Source organism: Sabethes cyaneus, chromosome 3, assembly GCF_943734655.1.
Source record: "Sabethes cyaneus chromosome 3, idSabCyanKW18_F2, whole genome shotgun sequence".
NCBI classification, from domain to species: domain Eukaryota; kingdom Metazoa; phylum Arthropoda; class Insecta; order Diptera; family Culicidae; genus Sabethes; species Sabethes cyaneus.
In genome coordinates, this window is record NC_071355.1 from 216,955,198 (window position 1) to 216,982,593 (window position 27,396).

At 41.6% G+C, this 27,396-nt stretch overlaps 1 protein-coding gene across 1 annotated transcript in view; it reads right to left on the reverse strand.

The window, feature by feature from the left end:
- Window positions 1–10,701, reverse strand: part of LOC128741781 (protein spaetzle 3) — a 52,111-nt gene extending 41,410 nt beyond the window's left edge. The window contains exon 1 of the mRNA XM_053837815.1: window positions 10,646–10,701. The gene's annotated coding sequence lies outside the window, so the exon portion shown is untranslated. The remainder of the gene's footprint in view (window positions 1–10,645) is intronic.
- Window positions 10,702–27,396: the final 16,695 nt, after the last annotated feature.

Here is a 27,396-nt window from a genome sequence, read left to right on the forward strand (position 1 = left end):
TGTGTCCCCCCTGAGTATCGTAAAATTGAGCCTCTCGTTTCGATTTTGCTCGCCGGATCATCTTCTCAAGGACGATGTTGAAAATCATGCAGGTCAACTTGTCTCGACTTTTGCCGCGCTTGGAAGGGACCCGATCCTATTGACTCTAATAGAGTCTCCCAGCCAAGATTTGAATATACAACGTACCACGATGTCAACTGGGAGGTGCAATTTCAACATTTATCTTATTTTATATCAATTTGTTTTTTTTAAGTCATACATACTTAAAAAACTCAGCAAAATTTGCCGAGATTTGGACAGCCGAGCGTTCGGTAAAAATTTCAGTTTTGCAATTCGACGTTTACGGATCTTTACTAACGTCTGGCATCATAAAAAATTTTACCGAACCTCTCGGCTGTCCAAATGTCGGCAAAATTTTGCTGACTTCGGCACTTTTTTTAAGTGTGTATAAAGAACCCGGAGTATAAACCAAAAAAGCTTATGATGATTGAAAATAATTCCCCATTTCCTGAATAAACCCCTTAAGGTTAGACTATGTAATTTTTTTTTGTTAACCCCTCCCCCCCCCCCCCCCAAGGAAAAATTTCTAGCTAAGCCCCTGCAATAGATGAAGTACAGATTCATCATTATACGCCTAAACCGAATAGACTGTCGGTCAGAAAGAAATGGAGAGCGCAAAAGCCGGCTGAAGAGCTGGAAAACTTCTCAGACGAAAAGTAAGGTCGTGGCCTCTGTATTTTGGGATTCACAAGAAATTTTTTCAATCAATATTCTTCCGAAAGACGAAGTGGTTCACAGCAACTAGGTACTAGAATGCGTTTTTGAATCAAACGGGTGACGCAATCAAGTAGAAAAGTAACATAACGAAGAAGAAAACATCGTTTCACTAAGACAATGTACATACTGATTCACAAGTCAGCGAACAAGATTGCTGTTTTAGAATTTTTTTTCAATATTCAATCCACATTAAACAAGAGTCACTGCGGAAACATTTCCTCCCAAGCAACAATGTGAGTTTTATTGTACTCTTATGGTGGTCTTCAACACCAATTTTGGTCTTAAATGCCATCATAAGAGTGTAATAAAACCCAAATTGTTACTTGGGCTACCATACGTATGGTTTAGAGTGCACTATTTACACTGTATTTTTACCGTTGACAGTTTTTCAAAAATTGGAAAAAAATTTGTCACCCGAAAAGGAACGTCGCGAATTGATTTTGTGCTAGCACCTGGAAAATCCTACACTCTTTCAACGGGACATCGGAAAACAGCTCGGAATCGTGCAGTCAACGGTGCATCGTGTGATTAAACGTTACTACGAAACTCTGAGCATCGTACGGACGGTGAAATGCGGTCAGAATGGATGCTCTATTGGTGATCAGGATCAGCGAGTCGTGAGAGCGTTTATGCGGAATCTTAATGCTTCGGTCAGGGATGCGGCCAACTGGTTGAATCTGTTCAAGTCCTTCGTTCAGAGAGCCAAGGAACGGGAGAGACTGCATACGTACAAAGTACAGAAGACTCCAAATCGTGAAGAATGGCAAAATACGGTGAGAAAATCACGGGCCCGGAAACTGTACATTCAGATGCTGACGAAGCCTCATTGTCTCATAACGGATGATGAGACTTACGTCAAGGCGAACTTCCGGCAGCTTCCGGGGCTACTATTCCTCACCGCCCAGCACATGTTTAATGCTCCGGAGAAAATAAGGAAGCAGAAACTTCCAAAGTTTGCCAAAGTTTGAAATATATGATTTGGCAAACGATCTGCTCATGTGGCAAACGGAGTGCACCGTTCGTGACTACCGGGATAGTAAACGAGCCGATCTACCTCAAGGAGTGTCTACAGAAGTGTCTGATTCCTCTATTGAAGCAACACGAGAGTCCTACGATCTTCTGGTCGGATCTAGCTTCGTCTCACTATTCAAAGTATGTCCTGGAGTGGTACGAAGCCAACGGGGTCACTTTCGTACCCAAGAACATGAGTTCCCTCAATGTACCGGAACTAAGGTCCATCGAAAAATACTGGGCTATTGAAGCATTCCAAGGAGGTCAAATCTGAGGAAGACATGAAGAAAAAGTGGGTTTCCCTACAGAAGAAGCTGCAGCCAGATGTTGTACAGAACGTTATGTGTGGAGTTAGGTATAAGGTGCGAGCACGGTTATGGTATTGAAGTTTAATGAAATAAATATGCCAAAAGCTAATCAATGGGTTATATTTTATAATCTGAAAATTTGAAATGGATCGGTCAATTAGATAATTTTCTACAGCGTTTCATCCGTGGTAAAATTTGATGTGGGACACCTTTACACCGACAATTCTTGTATAAAAGCCACGCAGGTTTTGTTGTTTACTACCATGAGCTGCAACTGGAGGAATCCTTCTCTCCAGAAGGTATTATAGCCTTTTCTATACCGAAATATTTTCAAAGCCAGTTCAAAAGAAGCTGATAGGTAAAGTTACCTACTTCTAAGGTTAGCGACTGACATGGATTCAAGACGCAACACAGTTCCCGTTTACTGAAGCTTAACTTTTCAAACTTTTAAAAGATAAATGAAATTTAATTTTAAAATCTACATAACAAACAAACCTTCAATTTACCATCCCCCTACTTCCTCGCTGTGGCTACTAGGATGTGAGTAGCCAGCAAAAAGTTCAAAATGATCAACACTGATGGAAATACTAGTCGGTAACAAGGTTAGTCAAGAGAGGTTTTCTGATGTTCAAATTTGTTTTTCACCCCCGCTGGGTTACCCTTGACGATCACCAAAATTTTCAAAGCGGAAACTGCTGAATGTATAAACAACGTCGATGGTTGCTAACCAATCGTTCCGCGCACTTCTGTTCTGCAAACTGTGAAAACTAGATCACCTTTAACTCACCTTGGTCGGTACATGGGCTTTCTTCTTCGGAAGCGCCTTTTTTCTGAGCCTCTGTTTGACAGGTTTTTGATGGTAAACACAAGGGAAGGTAGCAGCCTGAATTTCTGGGACTGAATGAGTGGTATGCTGACCGAACTCTGGCGAACACAAGGCATCATTCGAGATAGTCTTTCTCCATTCTGGCATATGAGGAAAAAATGATACTCGGGAGCAATGAGTTAGATTCCTACTGAACCCAGTGGCTCATACGGCCCTGACGAGCTGGGAATCAAAAAGCGAATTCGCATCAACCGAAAGTGGCGAAACAGCCTTTCATATATTGCATCAAAACACCCCTAAAATATGCTTGGACATCGCACGTGACCCACAACGGACAAGAAGTTGGAGATCGCTACTACCATCCACCGACTGTAGAATCCTGAAGTGCAAAAGGCCTTTGTCGAATAACTCGAAATGGAGCCAGTGAAAAGACAGAGTGCTCAGCAGACAGATGTAATGGATTTCGGATGAAACCTGAACGATAATCGACGAGCGGAGAGAGGCGAAGAGCAGAGCGACTAAAACTGGAGAGCGTAGTTAAACAGTCTCGTAGACAGTACAAGAGGGCCTAACTCCCTAGCCAAAGAAGTAGAAAATGGCGACGCTATTGATGATTCCCGCTTGTTGTTAGACATTTCTCGTCGCATGCCAAGCTACAATGTGAGTTTTATTGTACTCTTATGGTGGTCTTGAAGACTAATTTTGGTCTTAAATGCCATCATAGGAGTCAAATGAAACCCAAATTGTCACTTGGGATTGGTTGTGCTAGGATGAATTCTAAGATGCCGCTAAATGATAGAACTGGCCAATTACTGACTAACCGTTTAGCTTGTAGAATGAACTGAACATTTTAAACAATTCTTTAGAGTTTTAAATGTCAGATACCAGTAAAACCTGAAACATGACCCCAATAGTTCACATCAATGGCGACAACTCTGACACGTCATTACTAGCTGAACTTCAAGCAGCCTTCAAAAGAATAAAATCCAACAGAGGGCCATTTATATACCGTATGTCATCCGAGATGCTCAAAGCTGATCTAACGTTGTCAGCCCAGATGATGCATAAGCTATTCAGTAATATATGGAAAGCCTCAGCTTTTCCGAAGAACTAGATGCAAGACAAAGTCACTAAAAAAAGGGTCACCCAACTGATTGCGAGAACTGCTGTGGCATCAAATTACTCTTAAAAACCCTGTAAATAAATTGGAGCGGATCAATGAATCCCAGGATTCTCTTCTGCTGGTGTCTGTTGACTCATGAAAAAGTATTTGGCCGACTCAAAATATCTGGGGCGCGCTTAGGCGTAGCTAGTCATCGTTCTCGGGCGGCGTTCCTGTGCAAGGTGTTATCCAATGGCATCTTGTTGGAGTTTATAAGGGTTTCAGTAGCGGGACAGATGGAACAGGTTGATTGTTGATGCGCTTCAATATCTTGGTAACCAGAGTTCTTGATGAGGTACCAAACATCTCGGTTCTGGACTACTGAAGCAAAATAAGGTCGGACTGGGCTGTCTTCGGGGGACTTTAAGTGTAGGACTGACATCTTTTTCTGATGACATTCAACGGTCAAATCTAAGACCGTTGGCGTTTGCAGGCGAGACGAAGGTCGTGAAGCTTGCAAAACTTTTTTCGTCGTCGTCAGCAGCAGTACAAAGCCGGCGTGACTCGTGCAGTTACAAGCTGTCATCTCTATTCAACTCGATCTTAGGCCACTGGGACCGATTCGCGAACCGTTTTCGTCGCACTGTTGTCCGGCAGCATTACGACATGTCCGGCCCACCGTAACCTACCGACTTTCGCCAGATGTACCATGAGAATCTCTCCAAACAGTCCTAAAGCTCATAAATCATATACCTCCGCCACTCTTCGCGTTCAGTTTGTACTCCACAAAATATTGTTCTCAGCACCTTCCGCTCAAACACCACAAAAGCGCACCTTTGAAAAAAGTTACTTTTGATTACTTTACTGATTACCTCTGATTACCAGTAATCAATCTTTTGTGATTATTATAAATTAATCATGATTACCAATGATTACTTAGGATTATCATTGATTACTTTACTGGTTACCATTGATTACCTAATTAATTCGTAAATGATTACAAAAGTAATCTCTGATTACTACGCACTTATACGCCTTACTGGAAACCCCTTGGTGATCCGCGTCACAGCTTCAAGTCCGTAAAGAAATTCCGATCTAATAAGGGGTTTGTACATTGTCGTACGTACTACGTATACTTCTTGATCATAGTGTTTTGCGAAGGGTAAACTAGTCCCGGTTTCCCGCTTGAATGGTTATTGTCCGCGGTCACCAGCAATCCCAAATACACGAACCACTTCTCTACCACTTCTAGTCCGTCACCGTGGGAAGCGCACGTACATCTTCTGTGAGCCTCTTTCTTTCATGTATTTGGTCTTCGACGCAATTTTTAGCCCAATCCTCCTAGTCTCCGCTTTTAGTCTGGCGTAGATTTCCTCCGCCGTCGCGAAGTTCCTGGCTATGATGTCAAAGTCATTAACCAAACCTAGAAGTTGGCTACTTATGGTGGAAATTGCAACTCTCGTTTCGATGCCCGCTCGTTGGATCACATTCTCAAGAACGATGTTTAACAGCATGCAGGATGTGACGTCACCTTGTCTCAACCTTCGCCGCGTTCCGAAGGAACTAGAAAGTATCCCAAGTTGCGCACGAAACACCCCAGTCGATCCCATGTAGTTCAATGTAGATTGTCCGTAAAACCGTCCATGTAGACAATGTAGATTGTCCGTAAAACCGTGTTTTTGCATTACCTGCCACTGCTGGTCTCGAACGACTGTATCGTACGCTGCTTTGAAGTCAATAAAAGCCTTAGGTTTAAACCGTCATTAGACATTACCCCTCTTTATCGACAGACTTTGCAGCCGGCTGTTAGAGTTCAGGAAAATTACGGGGCCAGTGTAACGATCCTACTGACTCTATCTAGCCTAGCCGAGATTCGAACATACGACGACTGGCTTGTTAGACCAGCATCGTACCTCGAAGATAACTGGGCGACTCGATTTCTGCAAGATCTGCCGGATGGTTAAAATTTGGTCCATAAAGGTGTGACTCCCATGAAGTCACCTAATAATTCCATACAAAACCTTGTGCTATCGGTGACCGCCGGCGTAAGAGGATCTGGGAGACGGTGTTTATCAGCGTTATGGCGTGATAGTTGCATCAGTCGAGCCGATCACTCTTTTTGTAGATGGGACAAACCACTCTTTCCATCCATTCCTCCGGTCGCTTCTCCACCTTCCAAATCTTGGTGGATTAGGTTTTCTACGTCTGGAAAGCGCAATTTGGCTCTGACATCTCGCAAAATAAACTCGTCATATAGGGGTCAGTCCCGGTGTAGTAGTTAGCATTCACGCCTCTCACGCCGAGGACCCGGGTTCAATACCCCACCCTGCTCGGAGAAGCTGCTCGGTACCACTCAAAACAAAATAGCGACACCAAAAATTTACATTCCAGCCAGACCAAGCTAGTATTCACACCAGTTAGACTACTAAATCCCAATTCGACACATGGAAAATTAAACAATTATCCGGCAGTCCGAATCTAAATCCAGAGGTACCAGGTGCGGTTCAAGGTGCGGAAAATGGTTGTGCAACGGATTTACAGCCATTTACAAGACCCAATGCAATAACACTGATGAGCTGAAAGTGTCAATTTTAGGAGCGTGGCCGAATTTTAAAAGCTTTTAAACGAAACCTTTTAAAGAAACCTGGTTGAAAGCATGCCCAAAGGGATTTTTCCGCTAATGGAGCTTGTCGGTTCAACAAATTATTAAAATGCCTAAAACAGTCAAAATAGTGATAAACCACTAAATTTGATAAAAACATATAAATAACTGTTGCTCATTATCATGTTATGAATTACTGCATGATTTTTAATAAATTCAGTTAAAACGAATTATAAAATTTAATACATGTTGCAGGAGGTAGGCTACAGAAAATAGACTAAAGTGACGCGGGTGTTGGTGTTTACTGCCAAGAGCTGAAAAATCCTGTTCTCTGGAAAGTTACTGCCCTGTTTTAGACGCGGAAATATTAAGTACATGCGCCGCTTCAGAAGAAGTTGGCAAATAAAACTACCTGCTTATGTTCTTATATCCAGGCGGCTGTAAAAGTCGTTGGTGCGTATTGGTCGTAGAAAACAGTCATCCCGCGTTCATCCTATTCTGGTTCCGGGTCAGTTTGGTATAATGCTCAATGTATTTGCAAACGTCTCAACATCAATAAAAGTTGCCTAATGATTCAATATGTTTCAGCTGGATATTAAAAACCCAATCCAATTTCCCCAAAAATGACGTTTTTTTTGCCGGAACTCCCTGTTTCGCAAGCGTTCCGAAATAACGTCTTGACTACACCGATCTCATAAGCCCCAGCCAGTGGTAATTGAAAACATCCTTCACCAAATTGCCGAAATGAGCCATTCCTATTAGCACCTTGTTCAGTGTGTGCACCTTCGGGTACGCACCGACCGGTAATTTGAATCAATCAATGAAATAAATAACTCAAAAAATACCCTTAAATAGCACCCAGATCATCGAGCGCCAAGTGAGATGAACAAAAAATGAACCGTCATTGAAGCTCAGCAGATATGATGGCACAGGTTCCAAGCAAAGCGAAAAATAAATATGCGCACACACACGCGAACCGCTTAAAACGTGACGATAAACGTGGTGTCTCATCACCTCGTTAGATCACCGTTTCGTTGTCGGAATAGGACACAAAAAGAAGGGTTTTTTTCGTGCAAGAGACAATCGTAATATCATTCTCAAATACGGATTTGTCGAATTCTTTTCGAATGTCGAATCGCAATTACCGAGCGATTTTTCGATGAGGCAATGAGTGAATACGCAATGGGGCACGTAATAGTGACACTGACTTCTGAGAAAGCGGCTGATTTCGTAATTATACAGTCAAAGCTGAGCCCTACAACGGTAGTGTGGATCGTCTGTGACCACCAAGCAAGTGCAATAAATTGCACTCAAGCTCTTGATCCAAAAAATTATTGCCACAAGTGTCCGGTGAAAAATTTCCAAATAAAAGAGTCCAATTCACATAAATTTCGCTGAGAAATGTAGGTAAAATCAACACCAATCAATATTTTAACCCACTGGCGCATGGTTTATAAATAGTAAACATTCAATATTTGAACCATCCTAAATTGCACAGACTACGCTTCGTCGCGATGCGTTGCACAGGCGAAGGCAATTTGTCACCAGTTTGATTTGCGAATGCCGACGTAAATTTATTCGAAAAATACGTACGAAGTGGAAAAGCAAACTTTCTGGATTACTATTGACGGGCCCGGCCCCGTCCCATCATCAACAGGTCGGAAGCTTTGCGGTTTAGTTGCATAATAAACCGACCGATTGCGTGCTACAACAGCAGAAACACGAAGACTTGAACGAACCGTTTGCAAGCGATGAACCTCTCTCTCAGATGTACGAGCAGCGCAGCGATTCGAAGTTCAAAACTAGGTAACCATTTTCGATTCGGCCGATGCAATGCGACCGACGATTGTTGTGGTTGTACTAGGAAATATACCAACGCTATCTTGCTCAAAACTTTTAAGTAACGATTTAACAGACAAACAACCTGTGCTGTCACATGTTTTGTGATTTATTTACTTCATTAAGAAACCCGTCGGCAACGGAGATTGTGCTCCGATTCAATCATACATATCCACAGATGGACGACATGAAGATTTATCGCCACTCCATAGAGTGCACATACATTGTTGAGGATCAACAACGTGAGCGAAACTTGCGCATATGCGGGGAAATGGTAGCTGCACAGAGGAATGCTAAAGCAGTTCAAGGATCAAGAGATCACTACTTGAGAGATAAAGTGCTTTGTTCTCAGGTGTCTGCAGAATAAGGCCAGCGCAATTATGACTGCCACAGTTTACATATAATTGAACGTCTAGTTGAACCGAAGCTTTCAACAGCATATTGCTACGTGTTCACTCGCTCGGTACTGTCGTTCAATTAAGTGCAAAAACGTGATCCTGAACTAGTTTCTAGCTAGCTGTTGAACTGTTCGTTGCAGTGTTTAATGAATGGAAAGAAAAAAGGAACGAAATGCGCTCCACTTGGAAGTGGATTGTCATCCAACACTCGTAGCATACCGGCTGCATGTCCGCTCGGTCGCCTTTGCTCGAGTGGAGAGTGCCATGCTTCGGTCGTGTTATGTATGCAAATTGCAGCAATCCTGAAAATAAACAATTTCAAGGCTAATTTCAGTACACGGAGAACGCACCGCCACCGTGTGCAAGTGCGCAGGCTGGCTGTGGTCGGACCGAACCAAAACAATTGCCGGTTTTGAGCGCTCGTTTAAGTTTGTGTTGTTTTTTGTTCAAAATAATAATGACATACTTATATAATTCGTGCGGAAATAAAAATAATTGATTGTTTGGTTTCATGGGGGCGACGGTTGTCATTTTACCGGGTACATTAGAATATTTTCTTTAGCGAGAGGTAACCTTCTGTGCAATTTCTGGGTATTAGAAACCATGTAAAAGAAAATGATACAGTTTTTCATCGACCAGAGCAAATAAAAACATTACCAAGAGTCATCAAATTTCCATATTTCCATAATTTACCATGAAAATCGTTTTTGTGGAACTTCTTCGATGAATTTACACGATTGTCAAAATACCAATGTGTAAGTTCCATTAGAATAAGCAAGGCAAATTAATTCTAACTACAAGTTTACATCAAGGTAATAAATAGGCACACTATAATGGACATAAAACGAATTTAATAGATGTTGGAATTACTATAACCAGCCGCAATATTCTAGCCATTCGAGTAGAATCTGCGCCAATCACCATGAGAACCACGTAATAAAACAAATTCTTCAAGAAATCTACCATCTAATCGGTTTCAGCGATCCGCAGGTCTAGCGAAAAAAAGCAGCCTGACGCAATACGAGTTACTCAGTCAAATAAATAAACACAAACACACAGTTCAAATGTTATAATCTCTTCAAACTGTACACATCGAAATTGTTTGTTCTACCGTTTATCTTTCTCCACCAGGCCCACCGTAAACACGACCACTCAAATGCACATCTTTTTCAATGTCACATCACAATATCCATAAAGAAAACAATCAACCACCCAGAGCGGGAAGGTAGGCGGTATGCGGTTGCTCCGTTCAACCGCATCGGTCGTCGTCGGTGGGACCAGTGTGGTAGCGGTGCGTCAATATCTTTCAACCGCAGTCACACGGTCCACCAGCTTCCACCGTTCCTAGGCAGCTGGTTGTATCTTCCAGCAGCATTAACCCCGCGCATCGATTGCATAACGATAGGATGCCTAATTGCACCAAATTGCGCGCTTTTCTGTCTCGCGGCAGTAACCTTTGCGCTGTTATTTGCATTCTCATCTCAATGGAAGCACTAAACATTGCCCCAAACTGCAAACTCTATAGAGAAGCAAGCGGCAGCAGTGAAACGCACGAAAAAAACAACCACTAAACTGACAGCGGTTCGGCCTACCGATAGTCGATAATTACTACCACAGATGCGGCGTACAACTTCGGTCCAGACGACGACGCGAAAACCATCGACGTTGATAACGACATTGAACTTCAAGTACAAAGCGACCGAAAGATTCACACCGCAGCAGGTTGGCTGAAAATTAGCACCGTGTTATTTTCGCCAAACTTGCTTCTTTACAAACACTCACTAATCTACCGCTACTAAAGCATACTATACACCTCGAACGAAACTGGGCGCCTTTTCTGCGGAGGGCCCACACGAGGACTGCGAACTTCGACACGACGCGTATTGACACCCCCAGCGAACGAAATGAACTGAACGCAACTAAGACCGCGAAATACGATTAAATCCAACCTGCCGGGCCGGATGCCGCGAGCGGCTGCGCGAGCTGAACCTGTGATGCGATGGGGTGGCGCGCTCCACGAAACGAACGTCCGCTCGTCGCGAGAGAGCGCGAGCGAGCAACCAGGGGACCGCATTAAGTATAGTAGCGCTCTCTGTACTGGGTACAAACTTTAGTGTTCAGTGGATGAATTCAATTCACTTGTTAGTAGACCGCATAAATAGAGTTGGTTGTGTAGTTCATCAAAACGGTAAGCTGCGAACCCCTAGAAGGAAAATGGATGCTTTCTTTGAGAAAAACATCGCGGAACTATAGGTTGACAGGTGAAGCAGGTTAGCTCTTGATCAGTGTTGAATTTTATTTGCTTGTGGATGTTTAAACGAAACGAAAATCAAAACGAAAAAAAACCATTTAGGTATTATTACACGCTTATGGTGGCTTTTATGACCAACCTTGGCTCTTATAAAATTACTCAGGTGAATTAAAAAATTAACTGTTCATGTTCAACAATCAGTGCAGTCAACCTGTACAGTCCCAAGCCAAACACAAAACAAGTTAAAACTAATATAAGGTACCCCGGGGCAAGTGGGAATACGGGGTAAGCGGGAACGGAGCTCATAACTCTCTTCAACTTCATTTTCTCCAACTGAACCTTTCTAGAAATGAAAAATACAACTCAAACGCATGTATTAAAATTATAGATTATTTATAACAGGCATTTCAAATAACAAAATTAGACTTTAAATTTGAGCGTTATTTTCCATTTGCGTTGTAAGATTGACGCACCTTTCTAGAAATGATATTTTGGCCACAAGCTTTACGTAAAAGTACATGTTTTTCTGGCAGTAGATTAACATAACGACTGTATTAACAAATTATACCCGAAAACTAGTTGTTTAATTTGAAAAATGGCATTAAAAAAAATGGGTCGAAATAAGGTCGGCACTTCGAAGCACCCGGGGCAAGTGGGACCTATTAAAAATAAAGTGTTTCAGCACAAAACTTCCTGTTTTAATACATTTTTTAGATGTACTACCAAACATTTTCAGTTCAATTACATAATATTTGTACCAGTAAAGCTTTAAAATAAAACCGAAAAGGACTAAACCAAGTGGCCCCAAAAAAGAAACCCACATGCACAGCTTATGAGGGAACAAATAGTTTGGTCACATTTTGGTTACACCTAAACGATGTTAATTGAATTTGGAAAGGCAAATTTGACATAATTAAACAAATCTGCAACTGGAATTGAAACAATAAAGTGTTGTGGTTATTATAGCGTAACTATCTCTTATGAGTAGCTCTACCGAATTGGGCATGGTAGAACAAACAGATCATAATCGTATTTTTGAGCTATTAAACAATGGTTAATGCTAAATGACGTCTCGCAAGAATTGGATGCAACGAACTATTCAACTACATGTCATTACAATTGCAGCCCCCGCGTATGGGACTGCCGCGGATCCACCTGGAAGAGGGGAATCCGCGAACTTAAATCTAAAGAAACCAAACACGCACGATCTATCTCTAGATTACGACTGACTTTATTGAAACTAAATTTACAAAACAGGAAACTTAAGACCAGGTAATAACACTGCTGTCGGTAGGCTTCGTTGGAAATTCCATGGTTGTGAGCATCGGTCCGCCTATTTTGATGCTTCGTCCAGACGGTGTGAAAACAGGCAAACGTCCTGCCTATGGAATGTTGATAGATATGATGATGATGGGCAAAGCGAGATGGGCGGCAGGTAGTGGCCAACAATAACATATCCCTTTAGTTTATTTGGCGCATAGGTAGCAAGCGCCGTTAAACAAAACAAAATCAAATTAAACCTTATGTTGTGAATAGGGGTTTTCCCCGCCAGAAGGCCGATCCTTCAATCAGCTTATTGTAATGGATCTGGGGAATTCATATCACACCGCATATACTTTAAAATACAGGTAGGCAAATTAAGGAAGAGTGGCGCTGCACAATAATACTTTACAACGTAATTGTACACAATCTGTGTTTTATATAAATTATAAGGTCGCCCGTTGTGATCTGATTTGTTACGCTATTTTTGGATGAACCCTTCATACAAATATTGTTTTTGATTGCTTCTTGCAATGCTTTAGCATTTCTGTACACTAACTTACACAATTTATTATTATTTCATACTTTTTAATCAAATTTGAATATAGGTCCCACTTGCCCCATTTACCGGGGCCATAATTTTGAAAATTCTCCTCCAGATTCATTTCATGTAAATTTATAGGCCTTTTTCGTAATTATTCCTTCGAAGTGATACCACTGAAGAGTTTCTGTGCTGAAAGAATTTTGAAATAATCATAGGTATAGAAAACACAGTGGAATAAACCCAAACTATGCATTTTTTAGGTCCCACTTGCCCCGGTGTACCTTAGTCATTTAAAGTATTAAGAATTTAAAAATACTATAAGTGGTTTGAAACCATCACTCTTTGCTGCTACTGTTGAAAAACAAATAGAAGCAGGTGCCCAAGACCGCTTTTGGCAATCTCTATTTTTTGATAAAAATAGACCACATTTATCAAAATTGGGGAAAAAATTTTCAGGCTGAAATAAAATTTGTGTAAAAACTCGTATCTAATGAAGGGTGTAAAATTTTTTTAGAAATAAAATGCAATCTTGGACCATGAAGCTTTGAGTTTGAACGTTGATTTCGAAATATTGTTAAGTGTTGTTAAATTCATAATTAAATCCGGTATGATTATGTTTTGGCCAGGGATGGTTCGATCACTTTGACTCAATTTTGATTCATTTGACAGTAGCGTCGTAACCAAGCAAAATTTGGCAAATTGATATATGGGACATTTGTAGATAATAACTAGATCTACAATTTTGCTTAATAAAGTGTTGCTGTATCTTTTGTAGTTACGGTGCTACAATGCTAGTACCGCATTAGTAACTAAATGAACGTTCATTTAGTTACTAAAGAGGTACTAGCTTTGTAGCGCCGTAACTATAAAAGTTACAGCAACACTTTATTCTGCAAAATTATAAATAATAACGAGTTCTACAAATGTCTCATACATAACTTTGTCAAATTTTGCTCGGCTGAGATGGTAGTGTCAAATGAATCAAAATTGAGTCAAAGTGATCGAACCATCCCTGGTTTTGGCTGGTAAACGGCTTAATAATCCGTCGTAGCCTTGTGCACGTGTAGGCATAAAATAGACCCTACAGTGGTTCATAGCCTCTTATTCAGCAACTCCTGTTCCTTCCTCCTCGTGGTACCAGCCGGGATACGAGCAACTTTGGTGGAGATCGGGTAACCAACCCCAGTGGAAACCAAGGTCGTATACTGACAGGAAAGGGGGGTTCTTTCGAGCTTCGTTGGCCCTCCGGCGAAACAGGGGGTTGGTGTAGCAGGCTTTGCCAGCCGTCACCACTAAAAATACTAAAGCACGGAACGAAGAACAAATATATTCTTACTGGAACAATCGGAATAGACCCACGCGACGAAAAAGGACTATGGATTGGAAACTCGGGACGTGGAACTGCCGATCTCTCAACTTCCAAGGAAACACTCGAGTGCTTTCCGACGTATTGAAGAGTCGCAAGTTCGACGTCGTAGCGTTGCAGGAGGTGTGCTGGAAGAGCTCAACGGTATGTACGTTCAGAGATGGACATACCATCTCCCAGAGCTGCGGCAACACACACGAGCACGAGTGGCCAATCAATCCTCGAATGTGCAGGTTGAGAATCAAGGTCCGATTCTTCAATATAAGCATTATCAACGTGCATAGCCCTCACCTCAGAAGTACCGATGACGACAATGATGAATTCTACGCGTAGTTGGAGAGTGAATACGACCGCTGCCCAAAACATGATATCAAGGGATCAGCAGGAGGAACCGGTGATTGGAAGGTTCAGCGCACACCAGCGGACCAATGAAATGGGCCTAAGACTTATCGACTTTGCCGCCTCCAAGAACATGGCCGTACGTAGTACCTTTTTCCAGCACAGAATCCATCACAAGTACACCTGGAGGTCACCAAATCAGACAGACTCACAGATAGGCCACGTTTTGATCGACACTTCTCAGACATTATCAACGTCAGATCGTATCGAAGCGCTAACGTTGACTCGGACCACTACCTAGTGATGGTTAAGATGCGCCCAAGACTCTCCGTTGTGAACAACATTCGGTACCGACGCCAACCTCGGTTAGACCTCGCGCAGCAGAAGCAGCCAGACGTCGCCACAAACTACGCGCATTCATTCGAAGCTGCGCTGCCGGAAGAGGCCGAGCTGGACGAAGCCCCTCTCGAGGACTGTTCGAACACTATCAAAACAGCCATCAGCAGTGTAGCGGAGAGCTCCATCGGGCATGTGGCCCGGAATCAGCGGAACGATTGGTTTGACGCTGCGCGGACGGCCAAGGTGCGCAGTGCCACACGACAGAACGTGAAAAGACACAAACAGAAGAAGATGCAGCGAAACCAAATCATTCGGGAAAAGCGCTACCTGGAAAAGCAGGAATATGCAGAGTTGGAACGGCTGCATCGTTCTCAGGAAACGCGAAAGTTCTACCAGAAACTGAACGGATCCCGCAAAGGCTTTGTTCCGCGAGCCGAGATGTGTTGGGATAAGACTGGCAGTATTCTGACGTGATCGTGAGGTGACCGATAGGTGGAAGCAGCACTTCGACGAACACCTAAATGGCGCCCAGGCGGAGAACCATAGCAGCGGGGAAAGCGATTTCGACGGTGCAACAAACGGGGAAGAGGTACCAGCCCCAACGATAGGCGAAGTTAAGGAGGCCATCATGCAGCTAAAGAACAACAAGTCAACTGGGAAAGATAGCATCGGAGCGGAGCTTATTAAAATGGAACCAGAAAAGCTGGCCGTTCTCAATGCCGTCTATAAAGTGCTGTCCCAAATCGTTTTCCGCCGACTATCACCAATTGCGAAAAGATTTGTGGGAACTTATTAAGCCGGCTTCGTCGAAGGTCGGTCTACAGCGGATCAAATATTTACACTGCGGCAAGTCCTCCAAAAGGACCGTGAATACAAAGTTCCCACGCATCATTTGTTCGTTGACTTCAAAGCCGCATATGATACCATCGACCGGAAAGAGCTATGGAAAATCATGGACGAGAACACCTTCCCCAGGAAGCTCATCAAACTGGTTGAATCTACGATGGATGGTACAAAGTGCTGTGTTCGGATTTCGGGTGGATTGTCAAGTTCATTCGAATTACTTGGCTTCGACTTCGTCAAGGTGATGGTCTTTCATGCCTGCTGTTCAACATAGCGCTACAAGGTGTTATGAACCGAGCGGATATCAACACGCGGGGCACGATATTCAACAAATCTAGCCAATTCGTCTACTTTGCCAATGACGTGGATATTATCGGCAGTGGCTGAACAGTACACCAGACTAAAACGTGAAGCAGAAAAGATTGGGTTAAAGGTAAATACGTCTAAAGCAAAGTACATGCTGGCCAGCGGAACCGAGCAGACTAAGGCTCCGTGTACCCTGGACAAGACGCTTATTACACCGGTTGTTTTCTACGGGCATGAAACATGGGCAATGCTCGAAGAGGACCTGCGAGTGCTCGGAGTTTTCGAACGACGAGTGCTAAGAACGATCTTCGGCGGTGTACAACAAAAGGGAGTATGGAAACGGAGGATGAACCATGAACTCGAACAGCTCTATGGCGAACCCAGTATCCAGAAGGTGGCTAAAGCTGGACGGATACGATGGGCAGGGCATGTTGCAAGAAAGCCGGATAACTACCCTGCAAAGATGGTGTTCGTCTCAAATCCGGTAGGAACAAAACTACCAGGAGCGCAGCGAGCAAGATGGTTAGACTAGGTGGAGCGAGATCAGGCAGAGAGTACTCCGTGTCCGAGAAATTAGAGAGCGGTAGCCCTCAACCGAGTTACATGGAGAAACTTTGTTCAACAGGCTTTGTCTTAGGACGGCAAGCCACCTAAGTAAGTAAAGTAAGTAAATGTTTTTGTGTCGAAGTTACGCGTTAATAATGTTTTGACTAGATAGTATTAATATCAGCCCGTAGCTTTTACCAGCCGCGTCAGTTTTTCCGGAAAACCGTAGTCGTGGATTATACGTCACAGCTTCGCGTTCAACTGTATCGTAGCTGCTCTGAAATCCACGAAAATATGATATCGTTGTACTCTCGATATTTCTGGAGGATTTATGTGGGAGTAAAAATTTGATCCGTAGTAGCACGAACACCCATAAAGCCCTTCTGATACTGCTCTTGCTATTGGGGATAGACGACGTAACAAAATCTGGAAGAACACTTGTAGGCGGTGTTGACCAGCGTAATGCTACGGTAATTACAGCAATTTAACCGACCGCCCTTTTTATAGATGGAACAGACCACACCTTCCATTCACTCCTCCGGTAGTTTCTCCTCCTCCCAAACTTCCAAATCCTTGAAATTATCCAGTGAAGTTCCGTTGCTAGCGGTTCTTGGCCATTTTTATAGAGTTCTGCGGCTCTATTATTCTTCAGCCGACCGATTCCTCGCCAGATCTCTTCGAGATCTCTCTCTCCCTTTCTCCATATATCTCTCCCTCTCTCCATCTATCTTTCCCTCTCTCGTTTTGAACTGGGAGGACGCCTTAAATACCAAAGGTACCAGGGAACGAACGGCTCTGTACGAAGCTAACCAACGGATCATTGTCAGGACCTGGTTGGAAGGACAAATGCCGGAGGAGTAGTTTGATGGCCACGTTTCCCATTCCCTGTTCTATGGACTGAGACCTTTGGCGAGGTCCTTCTTCAGCGATCAGATGTTTACTCTGCGTCAATTACTAGACAAGTTCCGGCAGTATAACTTACAGACTCATCATCTGTTTGTGGACTTTAAGGTGGCGTACGAGTCAGTCAAACAAAATTTAGAAAAAAATCAAAAATCTGTTTGTTTTGGGTAAAGATAGTACCAATAGTACCAAATTTCAGATTTTTGAAAAGTTTTTTAAAATTGTGATATTTTGTGATAATTGTATACAAAATTCTAATGCAAAAACGATTGCTAGCACCATATAAAACCATATATGTGGCCATTAATGCTCAACTGAATAAAGCCGATAGACGAAAAACGATATTTTTCTAATCCTTGAAAAAGATTTAATATAAATCGAAACGTCGGAAGTAGACGAAAAACGTGCGTTTTTATCAGCAATTCGACTGCAAAGCCGAAAAACAAAGCTATAATTAGTACAATAATGGCCAGGCACCTTATTCTAAGCATGGTAGCTAATTCTGCGCACCGCATATTTTCCTTAACGAGAAATTAGCCCTCATCATGTATTCATGACTACCATGATTGCTTTCAGTGTGTTAGTAAATAGGTCTTAATGGCTCTTTAGTCGCAATTTTTTAAATGTAGTATAGTAGATTCGCTAGGATAAGGCTTGTTCGCGACAAAATCTGGACACCTCAATTTTGCAATAAAACACATTTGCTAGAAGTTTAATCCATGAAACAATTTTATATCATTTAAGTGTGTATTGTTAATAATTATCAAACAAATTAACATTACTTATTTGGTCTGCATGAAAAGTTGGCGAGCTTTGGAGTTTATCCTTGCCATGAGGGTCAGTGCAGACTTGTTGGCAACCAATTTAGCTGCGTTTGTCCAAGATTTTCGAAATTTATCTATAGTTGTTGCTTGTTATTTGTGCTGGGACAGCTCTCTCTTCACCAAAACCCAATACCGCTCAATGGGGCGTAACTCTGAACAATTCGGTGGATTCGCCTCCTTCGGTACAATATGGACTCCATTAGCATCATACCATTCCAAAACATTTTTGGCGTAGTAACAGGATGCCAAATCAGGCCAAAACAGCGAGGGTACATCATGGCTGCGTAAGAACGGTAACAATCGTTTCTGCAAGCATTCTTCACGGTATATTTCCTTGTTAACCGTTCTCGTAGTGATGTAACTTTTGCTTGTTCGACCACAGCTGCATATGGCCTGCCATACTATATATTTTTTAGGGAACTTGGCTTTCTTCTTTGTCCTAAAATGCTCTGCAACGCCATTCCGTTTCATGGCAGTGTAAAATGATATACCAAGAAGCTGTTTAAAGTCTTCTAGGACGTTTCATCGTCCATTACAACGCATGGAAACTTCGTTAAATATTCGCGATAAAGCTTACGAGCGCGTGTTTTGGCCGTCGTATTTTGCTTATCATTACGGTTTTCCACAGTCCTCACCTTGAAAGACTTCATGCCTTGTCGTTGCTTAGAAGTGTGCACGAATGTTGGCGACATTTTTATTTTACGAGCAATGGTACGTACAGAAAGGTCTGGCCTCCTCCGGAATATTTGTTTTACCTTCGCATCCTTCTGGTGGTTCCCCAGATCCGTTTTTGTTCCACTTCCCTTCTTCCTAGATGTTGTCAAGCGAGTATCGAACGATTTTAAAACACTGTGAACAGTTCTTGGAGGAAATCAGCTTTTTGGCAAGTTTTCTTAACGAGAGATTCGGATTTTCATTGCGACCGCACACGATTGCTTTTCGCACCTCCTCTTCGTTCGACGCCATTTTATGCTGAGCGCTTGTAATATAAACAAGTGTTATATTTTCAAAACGAACAGACATACGTCTACCACTCTGCAAAATATTTCACTCATTGTTAATGTATTTCTGAAGCTGTGTGTGTTTAGGGGTGTCCAAATTTTGTCGCGAACAAGCCTTAAATGTTTATTTGTCTTACATTATCGATAAACTTCAATATGCAACTCAGTTCCATCGACAACAATGTTTTTCTGGCAAGAAAACTGCTTATGAGCACATGCACTTCAAAATCATCTCAGTATAAAACATAAAGCATAAAACACACACACAATACTAACCTCAGCGCGTATCGCATTTTACCTGAATATTTTAAACAAAACCGGCCCTTCACTTCACTTGAAATGCAGTAGTTAAAAACATTTAATTGTAGCACATCAATATCTGGCTCACTTTCCGTCAATATATCTCCGCAGTTGACAGAAATTTACAAAATATGAAAGCACACGAGCAGCTACACTACATTTGCACATGCAAAAGACACTCTGCATGCACTATAAAAAAATATGTATGTATAACTGGCGTAAAAACTTGCGCAGTTTTCATCTACCGAGCTTTTCACTTAAAATTTGCATTTCAGCGACTTTTACTCATATAAGCCAGTCCATCTAAAAATCTGGCAAGTTTTATTTACTTTATTTTTAAATATAAGACGAAATGCATGCCGACTGCAAACTAGATGTTTCCAAAATTATTCCGGTAAATGAACGTATCGATTTCTCAGAGTGCATCAGAAGGGATTCTTTCATTTATCTCTTGCTCGTAGTAAGCCAGTGGTGCCACACAAAATACTAAGATTGTGGCTTTTTCGTCATGTAATAAAGAAATCTAACGGAAGATATGGCAACATTACGTTGCGTACAGAATACCAGCGGGGTGGTGTGGCTGTCAAACTACATACATTGTACATGTCCCACTCATTGGTTTTGGTACTTTTGGTTCTAGTGCCTACTTAAAGGTTTATTCATTTTAAGACTACTGAAACTAATTAAAAAGCAGTTAAACACAGCGTTTTAGCTATAATTTAACTAATTTTAGCTGTTATTTTCGGTATACTGGCTGGTTCCAAGTTGTCGCCGTCCATGGATGTTTATTCCGCTAAATTTTGACAATTTCATTTTTTTGAAATGTTCATCATATGTTATAGAATGCTCCCGTTGTTTAATAACATTGCTCGTAAAACCGCATAGACACACACAATACGTTTGGTTATTTTTCACTTACAGTTTCAATACAAATATAAAATGATGATAGCTTAATAATCACTAATTTCACCTTAAGCACCATTACCATAGCAATCTCAAATGAATAGCTCTTTATACACATATTTTCCTAGATGTGTTAATTAAGATAGAAATTTTCAGGAATTTGGAAATTTTGAAATGTTGAAATGTGGGGTGCGCAGAATTAAGGCTGTTTACGGTATTTGTCGACTGGTATTTTATATCAAAAAATAAAGCGTCCAGTCATTAAATAAAAGTGTAATTTGTACTTGTAATTAAATAAAAGTGTGTAATGACTAACCGACCAAAACTCCCAATCATTTTATATAAAGTCTGTACAATAGCTGCGTATTTATTATTGTACCGCATCGTTAGATAAGAGCAAAAAATTGTTCTAATTCACCTAGTCGTTTCGCAAGCTAAGTAAGATCTACCACACGCCCACATAGGTATTATACCGGAATATTTTTTTTCTCATATCTCAAGAGAAAGAGTATGAGATCAGTTCTCGGCGACCGCATCACATCGCGGAACCGCGAATTCTAATAACGCGGTAAACTGAGGCAGTCGAAAGTGGAATCAAAAAACAACCGTGATGAGTACAACCATAGACGGATATCGCTAAGCTCCACCGGATCAAATAAACAAACCCCGGACTTTGCCGCACAAATGTATGCGCAAATTAGTCCTCTTATTCCACGTCGCTCGTGTCGTAGCAGACAGCTCCGCGCTAAGATACCCGGCTAACAGTTTCTATTCTACAAACGGAACCGCGTGTATCCGTTTCAAATTATGCGGAAAATCAATCTGGTCGTGAGTGGAATTAGGGATAAGGGAATTAGTCACAAATAGTGTAGCTAGCTATTGAAACGGAAGACAATTGAACGATGTTTCCCTTGCTTTAGACAAATGTTGGCGAATGTTGGTTGTCCGCGCTTAGCGAACCGACTGCGGAACGAACGGTGGTCTAGTCTGGTGCTAATATTCTCAAACGACCATTCACGTCGGCGCAGAAAAAATACTGTCATTTACCAAATGCGATCAAAATGCTATTAACCTTTCCTGACTGACTGCGCGATTACAACAGCGGGAGACAGGGTTGTAAAATTGTTATACGTATACCTACCATGTGTTAGTGACAGTAGTGGTGGACAATACAAAAAGCGAAAAACATGTAAGATTCGAATAACAGAATACGAGAATGGCCGTTCCGAGTTTATTTCACTGACCGTAAAGATGTATTTCAGCCAGAGTCGGTGAAAGGAATAAGAGTGAAACAGAAAAAAACGTTGTACAAATTTGCAAATAGAGCCATTAGCCACCGAAAGGAAAACGCGTTTCATCATTAAAGAGAATCTTTAGTGTAAAATCTTAATCATTTTCGTGCTACTCTATAGAACCCTATATAACCACTTTTACAATGATTACCTAAGATCCTAATTTTACTACACAAATTAACTCTAATAGGGTTCAAAAATCACCAACCAAGACTGAACCCCTCACACAGAATAAAGTTCACTAGTTTTGTGTACGTTATAATACAAGTAATCCGTTCTTTTATAAAGGCTGAAACTTTCAAAAAACTAAAGAAGAGATATTTATTTTTAACGTTACCTATTTATAATTTACAGAAATCGATTGTCAATGTCGTATCTCACAAAGCATTAGCAACCCTAAAACCGAATCCATCAATTCATGTTGTTAAAAGTGAAGGCCATCCCAATTCTAGAGCAAATGAAAATGAATGCTCGCCAATCTGAGTGGATAGAGGACAGGCCAATAAAGGACCATAAATTATTACACATATTTGTAGGTACCACTACACTCTGTACAAACCGGCGCCCGGCGGTGGCATGCAAACTGGAGCTGCTGTCAATATGGGTTGCAATCAAAGGGGATTTTCAAATGTGATTTATTGTGCTTCGCTGTCGAACGTGTAATTGGAACTTTATGCAAGGTCAAGCTCTGAATTGGAAAGTAACGGTGGGCAAAATGTAGCGTTATTTATGCGGCAAAACAAGTCAAGTGTTCCCACCCCTAAAACCTTGTGTCTCAGATTTCGAGAATTTCAGTATGAATTTTTTTCTTGGCTTCCCAAACAGCAGAATAAATGCTTGTAAAATAGGATCATTCTTTAGATAAAGAGTAAGAAAAAGAATAATGTCTTTGATCCAAACATAATCAGCATAAATGCCATTACACTACATGTTATAATTTCTAAAGGGTGTTGCAATCAAAATTTGGTCGACTTAACGCATTTCTTCTAATAGTGCATTAACAAAGCCAGGATACCCCTGTAGATGTGTGTGCAAAATGTTGTCTGCGTCCAAGTAAAGAAGAGCAACGTAACAAATTTTTGCTCGAGTGTCCCGAAACACATAGCTGTCCATAATATCGCATACAAGCTGAGTGTGTCGTCTACAATCGTGGATCGAGCTAGCACGAACCGGAAGAAAGTGACTAAATCACGACAATAAACGAAAACAAGATGATCAAAATACGATACCGGTAGCTGTACACGGAACACGATTATCACTGGCGTGCCCAGACACACCGCCCAGTTAACTTCGAAGTACGATGCAGGTCTAACAAGCCAGTCGTCGTATGTTCGAATCTCTGCTAGACGGTGCTGCTAGATAGAGTCAGTAGGATTGTTGCACTAGCCCCGTAACAGACCTCCAACCTGAACTCCAACAGCCGGCTGCGCAGTCTGTCGATAAAGAAGGGTCAAGTCTTAGAAAAACGTTTAAGCCCAAGGCTTTGCTTTTTGCTTAGACAGGCAGAAGGTGTGGCACCGGCCTTTCAGAAGCATATTTTAACCTAGAAAAATCATGTCATGAGTACTTTTGAAATAATAGAAATCTGAAGAATTTTTTTCTAATTTTTTCTCGTTTATAAAAGTAAAAAACTAAAAACGCAACAGTCAAAAGCAAGAACTCAAAAATCAAAAGTAAAAAGTCAAAAAACACAAGCAACAATTCAAAAGTCAAAGGATAAAAAAAATTAAATTAACAAGTCAAATGTACGAAGTTGAAGGTCTAAAGTTCCAAAGTCAAAATTAAAAAAAAACGACGTCACAAACAAGTCAAATGTCACAAATTAAGAGGCAAAACTCATAAGATAAAAATTAAAAGTCAGAGTAAAAGTTAGAAAGCCAAAAATCAAAAGTCAAAAGTTAAGCAAAACGTCAAGATGAAAGACAAAAGTCAAAAATCAAAAGTTAAATTAAGCCATTGTAAGGCCATTTCCGCAATGTTCTAATTTGATCTTGTACGGTTGTGCTAATTATTTTTCTGTTTTCATTCAATGGACGACATTGTTGAATGATATTTAAAATTTTTCGGAAATATTATATCCCTATAAAGCCGGTTACAATCCTGTAAAAAACCTGATTCCGTCAAATGAAATAGGAGCTCTGGTAATATATGAAATAAAACACTAGGCAAATTGATATACGAAACTGATATTTGGTATAGCGTTCCAAAACACGAACCAAACGTTGTTATCAAACATGGCAAACAGTCCGAACTCTTGATGGCATACCAACTCACGCCTTTTTTCCCTCAGTTGAGCTATTCAAATTTTAATTTAACAACCTGATCAAGATCCCCAAGCCGGCAGCGCGCTCCCCATGGGCGAATCTAGCTCCAGCAAGATCCGGCAGGATTTATGACTGTGGTTCTGTTCGATTGAGATCGAGGGTGATTGCAAAATTCCTGACAAACATTTACTGTGCGCCTAATTAGGGCAGGCACTTTCAAAAACCACACCTACCGACCGCGCACATTGGGCTCTCATCGATCAGATCTGCCGGCAGCGCGGTTAGGAGGTTTAACTTACTCAGCAGGGGGCGAAATGCTAGCAATTCGACGCGACAGTGTCTGGAACTATTTAATGTGTATCATTCACGGGCGTATTGTTAGTTAATGACTATCATATTTAATAATACACAACACGCATATTATCTGTAAGCCGTCCCGGCACGGTTCTCTATGCCCCAGCAGTAGACATTAAGAATATCCGAAAGGAAGTCTGCTAGAACCTTGGGCGGTGGAATTTATTTCGATATTCTTTTCCTGAAATGACTGACCACTGTCTGTCGAGACCGCATACCATCCACGAGCGTTGATCTAAGTCCACGACGGCCGAATGTCAAATTCTTCTAACCGACTACAACTTAATCCTACACAGGTAAGAGCCTCAAAACTGGATTCCCGCTTTAGTGACTAGCGCACAATTCTAAACTAATGTTGTGTCACCGTAGACCCTATACGTTGCACAGCATGATTGATGTTTATCATGTGAATTGAGGCAGCAGCCGGAACGGTCAGTATTCGCCACGTTGAGTGCGAATTACAGATGCAGTGGCATAACTGTCACAGTCACAGGCTGATTGATTTCCTAGAATTAACCATGCAGCTCAGCCGGTAACACTGCTACCGAGACCAGCGTAGCTGGTATCCAAACCTTGTACAATCCCCCATGTCCTGTTCGGATGGAAATAATAGTGCCTAGCTAATAGAGTTAACAGCTCGGTCTGCTTTCATTAATGGCGACAGAAAAGTGCCTATCTAGGGCAATAAAGAATAGAACATTAAATTGAATCATGAATTTACATACCTCACCGAGTGAGTACGGACACCTTCGAAGTAAAAAGCTTGAAAGAAACCGCACGGACGTAAGTAAGGCATTTAAAAGGTAATAAAAAACACGAGACTAACGTGGGGTAAGCTGACTGATTGTATGGGTATATTGAGAATGTTTGTCACTGATTGTTTTAAATTGCTAATTGCTAGGATATTAAAGTGAAAAAACTAGCAGTGGTAGTATGCTACTACTGGAATTGGAATCAGATGGATAGATTCAGAGTAAAAGTCGAAACTTCATGGTATGAAACTGGAAAACTATATAGGGTATATTGCTGCTTCGTCGTATTAGCCTATTCCCGTCCTATCCTGCACAAATTATTAAAAATATCAGCAATTTTTAGAACACACAATGCAAAATTAGTTATTCCCTAATATTTTAACACAGACAAACAGACATAACACTCGTTTTCCATTCATCGTACCGATTAAACCGTCATTTCAAATTTGGGCTTAGTCGGGAATGTCTCCGTTTTGGTCAAAGTGGCGTTTTTGACGAAAGAAGGGGAATTCCCCATAAAAAATACTTGCTACTTCGAGGCTACCCATATTGCTATTTGATATTTGGGAATGTCGATCATAGATGGTGCTAGTGTTCAGGCTAAATGTGAGGTACGATAATTTTTGTTGATTTTTCTTCCAAGAGTTATGTATGTTTGTCTGTGATTTTAGTTTGTTGTCTATCATACGCGATCAATCAAAATGAGCTGAGATCTATTTAAATGCTTTTTTCGTTAAAGAATTCCTAGCAGCCAAATTTCCTACGTTTTTTCGTGCGATGAAGAAGAAAATGTCGACTAATCGTTTTAATTTCCGTCATTCATAAATGAAAATAACTCACACAAGGCATTGTCGTTATTCTACAGCCACTTGCCTTGCCTGACCTGCAAAAATTTTGTAGAATAACATTTGTCATGCCGTCCTACACAAATACATGCGCGTTAGCTTCGTAAACATTGTTGTAATTTTTAGTTCGGACGATGAAAAATTTTGATGGACGGATTTTAAAACGGTACGACGAATTTAAGATATAAAGTCAGTTGCGTAATTTCAATAAAATGCTTTAATAATTACTTTTTAGTGAATTTAAAGTGCACGGATCGGAAGGTAAGTGTGTTTGAGTCAAATTAGCACAAGAACTTTTGTAGTATTCATTAAATCTACCTAAGAAATGATGAAAATTAGAGTGGCTTTCCTTACTACGACGGGAATTAGAAATAAATCCTACTTCGATTCATCTATGAGTCGATTCAAATATGAGTCTCCATTTTCTAGACACATTCTGCCTTGTGCACTGCCTTGACACAGTGCTTTATGCACTGGGGTTAAAATAGACCCAACAGTGGTTCACAGCCTCTTACCTAGTAACTCCTACCCCTACCTCCTCGTGGTGCCAGCCGGGATACGAGCAACCTCGGTGGAGATCGGGTAACTAACCCCGGTCGAAACCAAGGTCGTATGCTGACAGGGGAGGAGGGTTCCTTCGAGCTACGTTAGCCCTCCGGCGATACTGTGGGGTTGGTTGAGGGCTTTGCAAGGCTGAACCACTAAAAAAATCAAAGCAATGGACTTCGTAAGTAATAATAATAACTCTAATCGGAACAATCGGCAAAGACCCAGGCGACGAAAACGGACTAACGATTGGAAATTAGGAACATGAAACTGTCGGTCTCTAAATTTTCTCGGAAGTACCCACGTGCTTTCTAAAGAAGTGAAGAGTCGCAAGGTCGACTTCGTAGCTCTGCAGGAGGTATGCTGGAAAGGAACGATGGTACGTACGTATAGAGATGATACACACGAGCTGGGCACAGCTTTTATAGTGATGGGCGAAATGCAGAAGCGGGTGATCGGGTGGTGGCCGATCAACCCCCGAATGTGCAGATTAAGAATTAAGGGCCGATTCTTCAATATAAGCATAATTAACGTGCACAGTCCTCACCTCGGAAGTAACGATAATGACAAAGACGAATTCTACGCGCAGTTGGAGCGTGAATACGACCGCTGCCCAAGACATGATGTCAAAATTATCATCGGGGACTGTAATGCTCAGGTTGATCAGGAGCAGGAATTCAAACCGGTGATTGGACAGTTCAGCGCTCACCCGCAAACGAACGAAAACGGCCTATGACTTGTCGACTTCGCCGCCT